An 18,772-nucleotide genomic window follows, 5' to 3' on the forward strand; every position below is an offset into this window, starting at 1 on the left:
TGCCTTGCCAGCAGCTGGCTACCAGGCAGACTCCAAAGGCAGCTGGGGAAGAAACTTCAGAGCTGCTTCTGGGTCTTCCACATAATTAGCCTGTTTATAGGCCATCTGGGTTGCTTTGATTTCACCATCGCCATTTCTTTCTGAAGAATTTCTGTGTGTCTCTCCCTTGGGGACTAAAATCATTAATAAGTCCTTCCTTAGTCAGGGACGCTAGCTTCTTTAATGTGTCTAGCAGCTCTCTGTCCCCCTGGATCCATCTTATTATGAAGCCCCCTACAGACCAAAGGAGGGTGGTGTTGATGTTAGAGAAGGCTGTCATCAAATTAACAGGACTCATTAGAAGGAAATTACAGATTTGGGGCTCCCGAATAGAATAGGTTTTTAGAAACCCTCATCCAAAGAATTACAAAGCGTACTTAAAGAGAACTATCGCAAGAAGGGCTGAATTTTAGTGAGGACAGCTCCGATGGGGACACATGCTGAACTGTCAGCACTGGGCTAATCAAACAGTGCTCGTGTGAAATGTTCACCTGATTTGAATATCTTCAGGCCTCACTAGGTCACTGTGTGGACCAATGAGGTCACACGGACATTATGAAATAAATGTTAACAGCCAACCCTCACCTGCAAGCCTACCTATGTCAGCCGTTTTTGAAGAGCACACCCCACTCCCAATTTCCAACAACAACAAAAGGATTAACATCTGTCTCCAAGGGGCCAGGTGCTCCCCCATCCTCTTGCACACCAGCACTGCTCCTGGAGACACCAGGGTCCCATCACTCTAAACCTGGATTCTGCTAACCTGAGTTTCCACTGCATCATTAACATCCTCATTCACATCCTGCCAGTCCCAGAGGCAACAGAACTCTCAATCTTCTTAGCTTCTGTGACATCAGCTCTACTTTCAGGTAAAAGGAATAAAAGCTGCCCCCACTCCTTATGTTACCTTCTGTTAAAGGGGTCCAATGTGTTGGCCCTAATATTTACGGTGCCTGGAACAAAAGTACAAATGGAAAGTGTCTTCCCAGCCTAGACCTTTCTCTCCGCTCTCTCTCTCTGCCCCTGTCAGTGGCCTTAGACACATGCCTGTGGACACCTTAGTGCCAATATGCAGGTCAATAGAAAAAAAAAAAAAAACGAAAATTTTCCTCCAAAGAGCCTGTCCCACATCGCACATGACAGTTCTCGTGGTAGGATCTGCCTTTGGAAAGGGGACCCAGGGTACAGGCCTGGGCAAGTCCTAGAAGTGATGGTTGGCAATTCTGGGCTCCTGAAGCATAGGCTCAAGAGCCTCTACTTGCTAGATGATTCTAATCTCAGCTCAGGCCTAGAGAAGACACCCTTATACAGTGATGTAGCAATCACACTATCGTTCTCTGAGTTTTGCTGCAAATGTCACAGAGAAGATAATGTGCTTTTGTGAGGAGGCAGTGACATGCACTGCAGGAGCTTCCAGAAGGGTAAAGCAGATGCAGGTGGAATTGCTCTGGTTGAAACAGGTCACGAAAAAATGTCCTATGTCCCTTCCTCCCTTCCTTTATTTATGTATCGATATTTATTCATTTGTTTAACAAATACCTAAGGCATACTCTAGGACTTGGTGTTTTCAACATAAAGACAGACAAATCTCTGCTCACAAGGAGCTTATGGTCGCTTTCCTAAATTCTAGAGTGCCACAAGACACATTTTGAAAACCCCAGCTACCAAAGAGGAAAGGACATGGGCATTGATGTTAAACCGGGTTTGAGTTTCTGTCACGGCCACTTTTAGCTGCAGCAAGCTACTGGACTTGGAGGATGAGGGAAGACTGTCATATTTACTTCACAGGATTGTGGTACGAATTCTGATACCTTAAGGGGCAATTAGCATATAATAGATTTCCTTAGATGTTCCTTCTCTCTTCTCCCTCCCAAGTTGGTATATATAGTCTATCTGGTCCCCCTTGGGATCAAGAGACACATTTGCAGAGTGAGTGACCAGTCAGGAGTGGAGTTTGACTGCGGACCAAATGGAAGTTGTCTGCCTGTGTAGAATTCACTAATCTCTACTACAAATAATAAAGCACCCATGTCAATGGAAAATGAACAATGAGTGAAAATTTTTGCACTTATTCCTAAGAGTCAGCTGGCCTAAACATCTAGCTTGTTATTTACAAGTCCTCTTAACAAGTTTTTTTAATTATTATTAACCCAGTAGCTATTTGGTGATTCCTCTGTGCCAGGGATGGTTTCAAGCACTTTTACAAATAATAACTAATCTAATCCTTGTTATGCAGAGATGGGAAACCCAAGCCTGGGAGGTGAGGTCGTTCGTCCAAAGTCTCACAGCTAGAAGATGGCTTTAGTGTTTATATTCCTAACCACCCGCCACAGGCACCTTCCGCTCCCTGATCGTCTTTCTCGTGCTATTCTTTTTATTAGAAAGTTCTTCTTTCTCCTCATCCGCTGTCAGATCCTGCTTATCCCCAAGCCTATATCAGATCTTCCTGAGAGTAAACAAATTGGCCGCAACGGGGCCATAGACATGATTTTGCTTGGATCAGGTGGCATTAAAAATTTTACTGAGTCAACATCTTAAGATCAAAATATGTCACATCACGATCCTGATTTCTAAATCCTTTTGAAAACTCAGATCCAACAGCCATCAGTTCTAGAGCAGGGGTTGGCATGCTTCAGCAGCCACGCCAGGGCAGCTTCTTTTTGTAAATAAAGTTTTACGGAACAAAGCCACATCCATTCACTAACCGAACTGTCTATGGCTGCTGCCATGGGTAACAAGTTGCATAGTGGGGTTGCAACAGAGTTTCACAGTCACAAGTCATGACGGAGACAGTAGGGCTGAAATATTTACTATCTGGCACTTTCCAGGAAAGGTTTGCTGACCCCTGCGCTAAAACTAGAAGCAGCTGCCCCTTCAGGCAGGGCTCTCCAAGTGGACAGACCACCTCCACTCACCCCTCTCATTGGCTGCTTGGCCCCTGCAGACACGCAAGTGTCTTCCCTGTTTCCAAGTTTCTAGAACCTCTCACCACCTCTGCTCACACCTCTCTCCCCCTCCTTTAACTAAGTCAGCCCCCAATTCTCCCCACTGTCAATCAAATCAGCCACAGTTACCTGCCCTGCTTTAGCTGTAGGAATGGTTTCTTCTTGTTTAAAGCTTGTTTGGAACATATCTCCCCTTCTTTTGCACACCCCTAAGGCCTGGCTCTGTGAGGATAAAACAATAGACGCTTAGTAAATATTTTTATTTGACTAACTGTTGTCAACCTGATGTACCCTAACCTTAGAAAAGAATAAAGAATACCAAAATAGATGTTTTCCTTCAGGAAGAAAACCTGGAGGGGAAGATGCACATTTCCCATCTGACAACTAGGGACGTTACCGTGTCAGCTTCTCCTAATCACCCATCCGCTCTCTGCAGGCAAAGGCAGGCAGTCTCAGGAAAGGCTGCCGCCCACCTACAAGAATGCCTCCAGGGTGGTAACTTAGTCTTGGGGGCTTATTAGCGCACATAGCAGACTAGCTCCACATCTTGGGGTAAACTCCTATCACCTCCACTCAGAGACACAGTTCTATGAAACAGACTGTGCAATAAGAACTAGAACAGCCAAGGAGCTTGGACTCTCAAGCCTTCGGGTCAACATATTTTTTTCTCTCCAACAAGGAAAACAGGAGTAAAGTAAAGGGAGTTGGTTAGATGGTTGGAATGTTCACTGACATTACTTTCTAATCGTCCAGAGCACCTGGGCTGGTTAGTCACCTCCCCTGGCCAGAGTCCCTTCCCTCCAAGGTGCTTTAATGATTTCCATCTGTGATCCCATTTCTAGGATTTCATTACTAAACAAACACCTTTCCAATTCACATTCCTTCTCTAGAATATTTAAGTACCAAGACTAGCATCTATGTTTAGTCTTTCTTTAACATGACCTTATATGTCTGCTATGATTAGTTAGATACTGATAAATCTCAGAGGTAGTGTCTTATTTTCAAGATGAGTGGAAAGAAGAGGGAAGGCGTCAGCCCAGAGTGGTCCCAACGTACTAGCTACATTACTGAAATGGGGGGCAAAGTGTGGACATCTCACTACGGCAGGAGCTCTCAGCACCAAACTGAATGCCAAAGATGGGTAGGAGCCCAAGTCTCCAATATACAAAGGCTTTATTGGAACTAGAAATGTTCGACTCACAAGGCCATATTCTACCCTCACTGGGGAGGTCACCCTTCAGATTGAATTCTGATTGTCCAAATAGTCTTTAAATTTTGACTCCTGGCTTCAAAAAAAGTGGGGATGGGTTGCTTTCTCTAAAGCAAGAAGTCACCACAGTCAGTCTGTGGCTTCAGTCTCGATGGCCTCCCTTCTCTTGGCGAGCCCACCGGTGCTGCATGGAGATGACAGACGCCTCCCCAGGAGTGGGCACTCAGAGGTAGTGGCCCAGGGAGGAATCGGTGGATCGCACTGGGTCAGCTCACCCTACCAGACCAAAGTGAATCTGTGAGGAGATGTAGTTCTTAATCCTTTAACCACAAAGCTTGGGGCCGCACGTGTTTCCCATTTCAGGATTTCTCACATGTTAGGAAAAAATGCATATGCATATGCTGTATATCATATACATCCCTAGAAAGATGAGGGCAGCACTCCATATATGAAGTCATTAATATTTCTGAATCAGTGTGTTCACTCTAAGGGTGATGATGATGCTTCAGATTTCACCCCCAAATGAGTGCAAGTCAGGTTAATTTTACTGGCAAATGATAAGTTACTAAAAAAACAGACAAACAAAAACAAAAAACCCCAAACCCTCTTGGATTTTGGAGGTTTTGTTTAGAATTGTGGAAGAAAAGATCATGGACCTGTATTTCCAAATAAAACTGTGAATTGATTACCACTAACTCTTGACTCATCTTTGGTGCTCTCTCAGCACAGTGGGAAACACGATCATGTCCCAGGACCTTGGCTCAGGCCAAGGTCTCCCATGACATTCTTTTCCCTCCAAGATGCAAGCCTGAAAGGCTTACACAGCTTCCTTCTATCTGTTAAGTAGGACATGGTGATCTCTAATGTTTGAGGATACTTCTCTCCAGAAGGCCAGTGTCAGTTCCTGATCACCCCCAAAGATGAATGCTCAGCTCTTTTCATTTTACAGATTTTACCCTAAACATTACAGAAACCAGAGAGGAGTTATCCATAATAATAATAAAAGTGGAAAATAATAGTATTAAAAATAGTACTAATAGTAAAACTAATATTTATTGAGCCCGTACTAAGTGTTATCTATTGTCCTAGTGGATTGTTTAAATAATTTGATTTAACTTCAAAATAAATCAGTGACAAAGATAGTATGATTATCTTCATTTTCTAGACAAGGATATTGAGGCAATGGTAGATTAATTAACAAAATTACAAACTTTAAAAATTCCTGTCTTTATTGATGAGATGGAACATTACAACTGGGTTAGAGTTTGGGTCTCGGTTTGTTGGTTTTTAATTGTTGAGGATAAAATTATATATCATTCTTTCTTCCCTCCAAGAACCCCCTTCTTCAATCATTAGGATTTTAAATTATGAACAGAACAATAGAAGCCACCTTTCCCCCCAAGAAGGTAACTGATTTCTTCCAGGGCTTTCTGTCTGTGTGAAAAACGTTGCTGTCTCTTTCAGAGTTTTCTCATACAAATCGAAGCCAGACAAAGTTCACTGTCGTCTCCAAGGCTTTCTACAGTAATGCCTATCAGCTGCTGGAAGAAATTAGAAAACTTAAGAAATAAGTCTTGTTGCTTTTTAAGGAATTCTATATAACCAGTTGTCCTGTAGAAGGACGAAAGAATTATCATGAACCAGCTGGTAAAGTTCAGTAAATGTAATAGGGCAATGCACTGGCCAGATTAAGGGATGATTCCAATTCAACTTAATACAAGTTAACAAGCAGCTCTGAATTCACCAATAATTAGACAACAGCCTTGTGTTCCCCAGAAATGCATTCCTGTCTGGAAAAGCTAAAGATTATAATAAGTGCATTTTCTCTATTTGCATTCCAAAAAATGTGTGTGTGTTTTTCTGTCTTCAAAGCTGTTACCAAATGTATCAAGATGCATATTTCCACCCACAGGTAGTGATTTATTCTCAAAACTGAAGACAGAAGCTAAACTCAGAGGAAACTAGTATTTGTAAAAAGTCCCTACCCTGTAGAATGCTACCATAAAATTAAAAATGCTTTATTTAATCTCCCATCTTAAATCTTGATACTAAAAAACCTGCCTGTTAAGTATTATCATAAAAGGAAAAATACATCCCATGCCAAAAATAGTAGTCAATGATCAATTTATCCAGATAAAAAATCCTTCCACACTCCTGATTGCCTTTTCTATTTACACATGAATGACTACATAACTAGAATTTATCATCTGCTGAAAGAACATTTTCTTTATTCATATGTTTTGAGACTTCTTGCAATCACGATTTCTATTTGCCCTTATTAGAAAAAGGTTCAAATGTAGTAACCAATAATGATACATCTAATATCTTGGAGTTAATGTTTCACAGGAAATGAGTTACCAGTATCATGCTGATTAGAGAGCCTGAGGATGAAATCATCCAATTTGATTATACAGATAATGACACTAGTGTCCTGATTCTAATGACTGAGGAATACATAGACAACATCTATGTAAAGAATGATCGTAGTCTTGTTAATAATTAAGACATTTAAACTGACTTGAGATCTGATCTGACCACTTCTAATAAAGAAGAAAAGGAGATAGCTCCATGCAGACATTTGGGGCTCTATTTTTATTTAAAGATGAACTCTCCTAAAAAAAAAAAATGAAAAAAATTTTATTTGCCTGATCCCTCTCCTTTTAGGAGTCATCAGCTCTGCAGAGACCCCAGAGTAACAGCTCACTTGGTTGGGTCACTCCAAACAAAACTCTGCTATAAACTTTTCTCAGTCTTCTATCGAATTCTCATTTATTTGGGTTGTCCACCTTCATATTTATTAAATAAGTTAAAAACAAATAAGCAAACAAGCAAAAAATCCTCTCAAATAAATGGATAGTGTATCTGAAACAATGGCACTAAAAAATGCAAGGCTCAGTTTTTATCACTGCAGTTCATTCATCAGCACACTTTTTTCAGGTAGCTAGTAAGTGCTAGGAATCCTGCTAGGCACAAAGAATATAGAGATTTGTCCATATACAGTATTTCTGCCTTTCATTTATTGAACTATAAGCTACTTATTTGCAAGGTCTGTATTTCATATATAACTTGTGTTCCCAGTTCCAGGCATAGTTCCTGGCACATGGTAGGTGCTCAGTAATATTTGCTGAATGAATTCAATCAAATTTTATTGTGCACTGACTATGTCAGATACTGAGCCAGGTTCTAGGAATGTGAAGATGAAAGACGCAATTAAGTTCTTGTCTGTGTTTGATAGATGTGCTTCTGCTTTATTTTTACCAAAACATAATCATGCAAAAACTTCTCCTATTTAGGGCTTCCCTGGTGGCGCAGTGGTTGAGAGTAGGGGACACGATGCAGGGGACACGGGTTCGTGACCCAGTCCGGGAAGATCCCACATGCCGCGGAGCGGCTGGGCCCATGAGCCATGGCCGCTGAGCCTGCGCATCCGGAGGCTGTGCTCCGCAATGGGAGAGGCCACAACAGTGAGAGGCCCGTGTACCGCAAAAAAAAAAAAAAAAAAAAAGAAAGAAAACTTCTCCTATTTAAAAGAAACCATTAAGAAAATGAAATGTCAAGCCATAGACAAGGAGAAAATATTATGTAATATTATGTAAGTATTACATAAAACATTATGTAATATTGTGTAATACATACATAAAACAGAACTTGTTTCCAGAAAAAAAAATTTAAATTCTTACAACTCAAGAAAAAGAGACAAATTTTAAAATGAGCAAAAGATCTGAATAGATACCAGAAAGATAAACAGATGACCAAGCACATGAAAAGGTGCTCAATGTCATTAATCAACAGGTAAATACAAATAAAAACCACAGTGAGATACCTCTACACACCCACTAGAATGGCCAGTATTGAAACGAATGGCACTATTAAACTTGGTAAGACTACAGAGGAACTGGAATCTCATGCACTGAAGATGGAAATGTAAAATTGTTCAGCCACTTTGGAAAACAATTTGGCAGTTTCCTATAAAGTTAAACATACATTTACCAATCAACTGAGCAATTCTGCTCCTAGAGATTTACCCAAGAGAAAAGAAAGCACATGTCCATGCAAAGAAGTGTACTTGACTGTTCATAGCAGCTTTATTAATATTAGGCAAAAACTGGAAATAACCCAAATGTCCACCAACATGTGAATAGATAAATTACTGAATAACGAAGTAGAGTACCACTCAGCAATAAAATGAAAGGATTATCGAAAAAACAACATGGGGGAATCTCAAAATCTCTGTGCTGGAAGGAAAAAGCCAAACACAAAAAGCACATGCTATATGGTTTCATTGAAACTCTAGGAAAGAAAATCAAATCTATATTAATAGAAGGGAAATCAGTGGTTGCTTGGGGCCAGGGGTAGCAGTGGGATTAACTAGTAAGGGGAGCCAGTGAAAGTTTTGGCTGATGCAATATTCTTTATCTTGATTGTGACGATGGTCACATGCTAGTATGCATTTAAAAAAAAAAAACCATCAAACTATACAATTAAAATGTGTACATTTTATAGTATATAAATTATACATCAAGAAAGTTAATTTTAAAAACTTGAATCACATTGAACATACTGTTTTTTCACCTGATAGTAACCTAAAAAGATAGCAGTAAATATTTTCTGTATCAATACATGTATATCTCTGGCATAGTTTGTAATGGCTTTGAAACATTCCATATTGCGTCTATGACACAATTTATTTAACTACATTATTTAACTATGGGACATTTAATTTTTTTTTTTTGCATTACATATAATACTATGTTGCTCACCTTTGAAAATATGAGTTAGATCTAAAATTACAAATCGGAGAGTATTAGATGGAGAAGCAAAAAGAGACATTCAAATTAAAGGAAGAAAGAGTTGTAAAATGACACAGATATTGAGAACATATTGCCCATTTGGAAAGCTTCAAAAGGTCTTTTTGGCCAGAGAGGAAGATGTGCGGTGTCACAGGAGATGAGAGTAAAGTCACTAAGGTTCAGATCATGAAGCGCCTTCTAAGAAGGAGATTCTGCCCTTTGCAACAACAGGGATAAAACTGGAGGACACTATACTAAGCGAAATAAGCCAGACACAGAAAGAAAAATACTTCAGGCTCTTACTTATATGTGTAATTTTTAAAAGTTGAAAACACAGAAGCAGAGAACAAAATGGTGGTTACCAAGGGCAGGGAGGTTGGGGAATGAGGAGATGTTGGTCGCAGGATACAAAGCTGCCATTGTGTAAGATGTGTTAAGTCTAGGGATCTAGTGAATGGCCTGACTGTACTTAATAGCACTGTATTATACACTTGAAATTTGCTAAGAGAATAGATTTCAGGTGCTTTCACTACCAAAAAAAATGGTAACTATGTGAGGAGATGGATATGTTCATTAGCTTGACTGTTGTAATCTTTTCCCTATGTATAGGTACATCAGATCATCAAGTACACCTTAAATATATATAGTGTTTATTTAAAAAATAAAGACAGATAAATAAACAAAGAAAGAAGTTTGGATTTTTTTCTGAATGTAAAGGGAGACTCTCTGAAAGATTTTAAGACAAACAACACAATTTGATTTGTGTTTTAAAAAGATCACTCTGCCATCTGAGAAGACATTAAATTGGGGACCCATTCAGTTATTAGAGTAATGCAGGGAAGGCACAATGAGTACCCGAGCTACAAACATGGAAGAGAGTGGAGAGAATAGTTCTGATAGAGACCCATGAGGAGGAGAGATGAGGAAGACCAAGAAAGCTAGGACAACTTCCAGGAACCAGAAGGTGGAGAGAAGAGGTTTATGAAGAAAGATGAAATATGGGTCTTTATCAGAGTCCAAAATTGATCTGCAGTCAGGGTGGATTTACTGGTGTGATTATTCAGCGAATTGAAGTGAATTCACTTTCACACAAACAACACCGATGGGCCTGGAAAACAAACTCATTCACTTATTATGTTCTGGTGAGTTTTAAAAATTGAGTTACTTTTGCTGTTGCATTGCTGTTGTTGACAGTGATATTGTTATCTCACATATAATACATTCCTACTGACTAGCTAGACAATAATGTGTTTGATAATTACTCTGATATCCCATTTGAACATATTTTATTTTTTACAATTTCCACTCAGTAAAGGTTTTTATTTTTCCAGGAGCATATGTTTACCTTCCAGATCCCCTCTTAAGATAGAGCACAGGTAAACTTCTTTTATAAGGTTTATAATGTACAAACATATATTCCTTTTTATGCTACTTGTCTATTTATTGGATTAACTGGGAGGATTTGACATGAAAGCTTAGGATGATATTGAAAACACATCACTTCTATTGTAGCTAAGAAAATCAGCTTTAGAACTAGAGAGACCTTGTATTGGGCATTATGTATAGACCTTTAGCTTTTTTATCACAGCTGTTCTTTGTTGCCATGACAACAGAATTAACCATTTCATTAATATCACTGAGAAAAGACATTTATGCATGTCTGACTTCGAACCTAGTCTCTGTTCAGATTTCAAGGTCTTTGGCATGGCTATGTGCTTATTTTTATCCCTTAATATTTTGCTTAATGCTTCTACAGGATATTTAAAGCAAAGCTTTGTATTTTTAAAGTTAAATTTCTATTAGCTACATTGGTTTGGCTGCTTTCAAAGTGTCCCCTCAGTGGCAAAACGGGCTTCAGACTCTGAAGCTGGGGAAAGCAATAGGGAAGGAAATTTAATACAAAAGAAAGCAGGTACCTGTCATAAGGAAAGTCACTTGTTTGTTTTTTCCTTCTTTTGGGCTCCACTTGGTGAAATGGGTGTTACTATAAATACTGAAGAGTAATCCCTCATCAAAATGTGTGATCCAGCTGTTTCTGTTGTTGTTGACAGCAGGTAGTGTGCTGATTGCAATTGTGATGAAAAGGCAGAAAAAAATTCCTAAGACAAGTAAAATCCATTATTTTGAAAATAATACCTGAAGAGAATAATTTTGTCCATTCTCCCAAAGCTGTGATGACTCCTTACATGTTTCTATCTAGCTTTTTTTTAAAGGAAAAAAAATGCATCTTCATATTGAACGCTCTAGAAATAGTCATATTTTTAAAGACCAAAGCAAAAACTCCCTAATTAACATTAAAGTGGCTTGAGGAAGCTAACTCTTTTCTAGTCATGTACTTTAGTTAAATAAACAAAATTGTTTCCTTCAGAATTATTATTAATCTCTTTTTTGAATATCTATCATGTGCTAAGCAACTTGGCAAAGTGTTTTAAATGTATTATCTCATCTAATACATGAGAGAACAGCTGTGTGAAGCTGTCCCCATTTTACAGCTAAGGAAATTGAGACTCAAAAAGAGGACTTGTGCTAGATTCACAACTAATAAGCAGGATTTGAATCTTAATCGGTCAGACCTCAAAGCCTGTGCTCGGATCTGTTAGGGCAAAGGGCCGCCCTTGACTCTTTGTTTCTGCACATATAAATATTGTAACAACACTTAAAATATTTACATTCCCTGCAAGGCATTTTGTCCTGGAAGGGGGGAAAAATGTCTGAAGGAATATTATTCATAATAATTAAACTCATAAAACAAGAAGGCAGATTTGAACCAGTGACATAAAATCTTTAAAAACCAAGGAAGGTTCTGTGAGGCTAACTGCACACATAAGAAGAGTTTTGAATGCCAAATGTCAGACATTGACAATAAAGGAAAAGACTTTGTTACAGAACACAGTAGGCAGGGTTTTTTTTTCTTTTTACCTTTTTTTTTTTTTAAAAAAAACAACTTTATCGAGATGTATTTCCAATACCATACAATTCATCTAAAGTGTACAATTCAACTTTTTTTAATATATTCACAAAGCTGTGCCACCACCCCCACAATCAATTTTAGAACAGTTTTATCACTTCCTGAGGAAATCCTGTGCTCATTGATAGCAGCTCTCCTTTTCTCCTCTCCCTCTCCATCCTTCCCTGTTACCCCTACTCCTAGGAAACCACTAATCTTACTTTCTATCTTTATAGGTTTGCCTACTCTGAACATTTCATGAAAATGGAATCATACATTATGTAGCCTTTTGTGTCTGGCTTATTTCACTTAGCATAATGTTTTCAAGATTCATCCATGTTGTAGTAGGTATAAGTACTTCATTTTTTTTATAGATGAATAATATTCCATTGTATGGATAAACCACATTTTTTCCACTGATAGACATTAAGATTGTTTCCGTTTTTTGGCTATTATGGTTATTATGAATAATACTGATATGAACATTTGTTTGCAACTTTTTGTGTGGACATATATTTTTATTTTGGGGGGGCTCCTTTAGCTTTTAAGTCATTCTTATCTTCTAAAAAGATGGAGTTCGAACATTATCAGATGACTAAAGACCTCATGGAATTCTAAAGTGTAAGCCACATCAAAGCTTTACTTCTCCATTCTGTGAGTTATGGGTTAAAGACAGAGTAATTAATTCAGATAGCAATGCTCAGTATTCTTCATTGCTCATACCTTTCACAGATACTCAATGCTCAGTATTCTTCATTGCTCATACCTTTCACAGATAGTCAACTAATTCTTTTCTAAATAATAATAATTATTTGTTAAGTTCTTTAAAATCCTAAATTTAAAAAGTGCAAGAAAGCATTTGCATAAAATAAAACATTATTAAAGTATTAGATAGAAATAATCCACTTATTATCTACTGCTATTATATACTATTATCTATCTATTTATCAAAGATGAATTTTGGAATCACTACTTCGGTGAAACTAAATACTTGGAAAAATAAGACCAAAAGAGGGTGGGAGAGTGCGTGTGCTCTATTTTTCACTTTTAAGTGCTAATCTTGGAAGGATTTTCCAAGTTTCTTCTCTCTCTCTGGTGACAAAGTCAAGAACCAGCCTTCAACAGACCAAAAGGAATGATTCTGAGGTACACAGGCCTCTCACTGTTGTGGCCTCTCCCGTTGTGGAGCACAGACTCCGGACACGCAGGCTCAGCGGCCGTGGCTCACGGGCCCAGCCACTCCTCGGCATGTGGGATCTTCCTGGACCGGGGCACGAACCCCTGTCCCCTGCATCGGCAGGCGGACTCTCAACCACTGCACCACCAGGGAAGCCCCCTGACTTCTTTTTTATTTAGTTATATGACTCTGTTTGTTAACAGATCAGAAGATTTTGTAATTAGAAATAAGCACATCATTTACTTATTTTTTTTCCATGAGAGAATATTTTAATAAAATGTAAAGACAGATGAATGGATAAAGAAGATGTGGCACATATATACAATGGAATATTACTCAGCCATAAAAAGAAACAAAATTGAGTTATTTGTAGTGAGGTGGATGGACCTAGAGTCTGTCATACAGAGTGAAGTAAGTCAGAAAGAGAAAAACAAATACCGTGTGCCAACACATATATATATATGGAATCTCAAAAAAAACAAAATTGGTCATGAAGAACCTAGGGGCAGGATGTGAATAAAGACGCAGACCTACTAGAGAAAGGACTTGAGGACATGGGAGGGGGAAGGGTAAGCTGGGACATTTATTTTTTAAAAGGGGAGCCATGTATATTCTTCCTATTAGTGGGCTATATTCTTATATTGAAGTGAAAGTTTACCTTTGGCCTGAGTTGCATAAAAGAATTATGGAAATCATAATTCATTTATAAAGTAGAAGGAATCCAAAGGAAGATTAAGAGTGGCTTCTTGGTATTTCTAAATGATGAGTTGCGTGTGCCAAGCAAAGTCTTAATGTTCATTTCAGAATCCAACAGTAATTGCATCACTAATAAGGCAAATGAGGTTTTTAAACAGTTGCTTCTCATCTCTGCACAAGAGGGCAGCCTTTCACCAAAACCAAGGAAACAGTTGGGCAGAACTTTTTGTTAATTTGTATCGAGGCCCCTCCAATCATAGAACTTCCAAGAAGAAGAGCTTCCTTGCTGTGAAGAATGAAGAAATTGTGAGACAGTTAATACCATGTGCTGTCAATCCCAGAAAATAACTTCACATCTAGATCACATACAAATGTTTGCAGTTTAAGTGACATTTTGCCTTTTTTGTTATGTAAATGTTTGGATGTCTTAGACTACTGTGGACAACTAATGTGAAATTAATGCTAGAGATAAGCTATTTTTAAAAACTGCTCCTAAATCGAATCACTCAACCCTAAAAGATAATATTTTATTGTCTCTCACATGAATTTTTTTATTGGTTATCCATAATAAGATTTCAAGGTTTTAAAATCAAATTGCCAAAATCAATTCAAAATGAGTAATAATTCATATTGGAACAATTACAAATTTAAATGATAAAATACAGTAGAAGAGATTTACCAAGAAATTAAGAGAAACCAAAAAGAGGTGCTATAATGCACACACTTTCAAAATAATTAACCATGCTTGACAGGAAATATGTGATTTAAATGTATTATGATGGGACTCAAAATGCTATTTAAAAGGGGGTTAGAGTTAATTTGTCACACAGGAAGGTAAATGTAATTATCTTTATGTCCAAAACTTTGGATAATATTTTTGTAAAGTATAAACTTTACAAAATGTAAAGTTACAAAATCACAGTCCTTTTTTTCTCTTAAAGTTTATGAAACTTTCAACTAAATATCTCACAGGAAATTACTGCCTCCAAGAATATAAAGGGTTTTATATGAAGGATGCTGATCAGTTGTTCTCCGTGGATACAGAGAAGCAAACAAGCAGAAATTGTTTTAATAAAACAGGAGGGATTTCAATTGGACACAAAGCAGGACTTCTGGACTGTCATGGTGATAAAGAAAAATGGGGCAACCTTTTCAATATTTTTCAAAGATAGCTGTCAAAAAATATCCAGTGAAATGGATAGGAGATGTCTTTACTTTTATTACTTATATTTACAAAACTGAGGACGAGGCAAGGAAATTAATATATACCTAATAAAATTTCTACCATTTTATTTATTTTTCAACAAAAGCAGTCATTTCATGTTAGTTCATCAGCTATTAAGGTAAACAATTAGCAACATTTCGATCTCCTTCAGGTTCAGCTTTGTAAATAGTTACAAGTATGTTTCCTTGTAGACCCAGTGAAGAACTGGGCAGATACCTAACCTTCATTTTCCTCTAGATAACATTTACCGGTGGAGAACAAAAAGCATAGCCAGCAGAAAAATGTTCTTTCATTCTCACTTGCTCCACAAATTTTACTAAATTGAGAGCTCTTAAATTGTACAGTAGGTACCAAGCACACTGCCAGTAGAAACTTAATATCGGTTTACTGAATTATGTCTCCATAAATTACATTTTTTTCCTGATCTTTTCAGGATAAAACTCTAAGCACTATTATCATTTTCATGGATCACAGCCATACCAGAGACAGCTAAATCTACAGTAGAGGTGTGCTTGACTGTTTGTAGAGCCTGTTCATAATCTGCAGGAACCTACACTACTTTCCACCTGCTTTGTAGCAAAACATATTAACCACACACAGAGTCTTACTTCACTGACCGTAAACTTCTTTCAACAGCAAATATGTATCTAACATTTACTATCTACTGGACAGTGAGCCAGGTGCTAGAGACATAGTCATCAATAAGGTAGGCATGGTTTCCCCTCCTGGAGCTTACACTCTAGAAAAAGTAGGCAAGTTAAGTTGGAAGTTAAGCATTTCATTATATAATTACAGTTGCAATAAGTGCTACAAGGGAGAGGTCCAGTGTGTTATGAAAGAATATCATGGTGGGCGGGTAATCACAGAACCTACTGATGGTAGAGAAAAGGCAGTAGATTTGGATGCTATTGAGAATTGATTTTATAAACTGAGATGCAAAGGATGAGAAGGAGTAGCTAGGAAGGGAGTTAGGGGAGAGTTTGGGGGAAAAATTATATTTCAAGTATAAGGAAAACAATATGCACAGACGCGAGTCAAGGAAAAGCATAGTACCACAGAGGGAAGAAAATAAAGCCAACGTGGACAGACAGGGAGAGGGAAGGGAAGTTTTCATCGAAAGAGCAAACAAGACAAAAATGAAACAGATGAAAGGCCAAATCAAAGTACTACCTGCTGGGGAGAGGTTCACTCCTCATTGGTTTCTCCCTTATTCAATACAAAAACTACTTTTTTGTCATTCCTCCACAGCTGATTTCTACATGCCCCACCATCTTCCTAACCGTGTGTCAGCTCCTACACTCTAGAAAAAGGGATGGATACTCTCGTGCAATTATTTTTATGGAATTTAGTTGTCTATGGAAGCATCCCTTTGAGGATTTAATCATAATGTGGAACATTCTCTATCAGAACGATGCTGAAATGGGAGGCATAAATGATGCATAATTCTTGAAAAGCCCATTGTAGGCTTGGGTGTTTATAACAAAATAAAAGCCCCATATTAAGCTATAAGGCATTACACTTCTGTAAAATATATTAAATAAATGGCCAGCAAGTGTGTTTTACACAATTTATTGGTGCCCTCTGCAGTCAATGCTGCATCTCATTAGTGGCTCTGTCACTCATGAAAAATGTGGCATCCATCAGTATCACTCATTAACTTAAAGCGTGTGCCCACATATCGAATATATATTTTTTAATTATGGGAACATGCTATAAAGCAGATGTGTGTGTGTGCCATGAACAACAAGGACCATTCAAACCTCTCCAATCCTCTTCCGGATTTTTTTTCTTTCTACAAAAATGGGGAATGAGATACGGTTCTCATCCTTTCAAAGTTTTTTCCTCTCTACTGACTTTTTCTGCTTGCATTCATTGCAATAGTCCAGACTTTGCCAATTTTTTTTCCTTCTTGACATTTCATTTTTAATTAAAAATGACATTTTAATTAAAAGGAAACATATGTAGAATAAACAGAATAACTCACCAGCACCAGAGAGCTGGTGCTGTCCTTTCATCACAGTTTTAACCTTTCTGGCTCATGAAAGGCTGTGCTGGGCTTCTCCACAATGCTTGCCAAGGCGCATTCTGGACGGAAAGAAAGGAAAAAAGAAAAATTTTAAAAGATGGTCATTGAACCAAAATCCACCCACATTTAGAAAGCCCTAGAAATTACAGAGGGTAGAGAAGGAAGAAGGTATACCCACTCCAAACCAAATTGTTTGGAACTTTCCGGACCAGAAAAATCATTCCTTCTTCTGTTCAGAATATTAAAACTATCACTTTGGTGAAAGACCCCAGTTTTACAACTTTTCATGTTTACAGATGGCCTGATTTGGCAATCTTAAATGTCAAGGGAATTAGAAATCTGGCAGGAGGTAAGCATAGCCAAAAGTAAAGTATTACAATGAGAACTAACCACTCTTCTTCGAGCATCCGTAACTTAGGACAGTTTGTGTCTTCCAGAGCCATCTTGCCTCCTGTAGCAGATCAGGTGCTCCTGGGGTCCACTCTCTGTGGACGTTAACCCTCTCCCTAGAGTAATCTGATTTCTTGCACAAAAGCATATTGTGGTGTGGAAGAGACTGCGGTAAAACTGAATAAGATGACAAAGAAAGAAACCAACAATGGGTAAACACTGCATGAGGTGCAAGTAAGTGCTTCTCTAAACAAAAACACCAAATAACATTAATAAGCCCATGCCCTCAGAAACCAGCGTGAGGATGAGAATCAATAGAGATCAATGTGGTGACCCAACTTTCACCACATTCAGTGCACATTTTTGGAAAAAGATTAAGGACATTGGGACAGACTGAAATCAGTCATGGACAGACACTGTAATAATAACCCAGCATGAAGGAGAAAGGAAGGGAATATAATTTTGTGGCACTTACTAGATGCCAAGCAATTGATCAGTCATTCTAGTTCAAACAAGAATGCCATAGGTCAGTGTTATGGGTTGAAATGGTCCCCCCAAAAGTCTTAATCTCCAGTATCTCAGCATATGAATTTATTTGGAAATAAGATCATTGCAGATGTGATTAGTTAAGTTAAAATGAGGTCCTACTGGGTAGGGTGGACCTCTAATACAATGTAACTGGTCCTTATAAGAAGATGGTCATGTGAAGACATAGACACAGGGAGAAAACATGTGATTACAAAGACAGAGATTGGAGTTACCCAACTGCAAGCCAATGAATGCTAAAGATTGCCAGCAACCCACCAGAATCTGGAAAGAAGCAAAACTGCAGGTCTCAGAAGGAGCATGGTCCTGCTAACAACTAAATTTCTTGCTTCTAATCTCTAAAACTGTGAGACTGCCATCCAGGTCATGGTACTTTGTTGTGGCAGCCCTAGGAAACAAACAGGCAAGTATAATTATCTTGGAGTACTATTGAGGGAAAACAAGACATAAAAAGCTAAAATATTTTCTCAAAGTCCCATAGTTATTGAGAAGCCACAATATGTCTCAAAGCTTATGCCCTTCATCACATATTAAAACTGGGGCAGAAAACTAAGAAGTTAAAGAGATAGGGCAAAGAAGAAAACACCTAGAAAGGAGACTAAGAAGTAAAAAAATTGAGAAAAAATCAAGAGAGTTAGTTATCATGCAGTCCAAAGGTAGAGAGTATTTCAACAAGTAAGAAAGGGTCACGGGGCTAAATACTGCCCAAATCACACACACACACACACACACACACACACACAAAATTGTGGGATTTATCACAAAGTATCCTCCAAAGAAG

The sequence above is a fragment of the Lagenorhynchus albirostris genome, chromosome 2 (genome assembly GCF_949774975.1).
Source record: "Lagenorhynchus albirostris chromosome 2, mLagAlb1.1, whole genome shotgun sequence".
NCBI lineage: Eukaryota > Metazoa > Chordata > Mammalia > Artiodactyla > Delphinidae > Lagenorhynchus > Lagenorhynchus albirostris.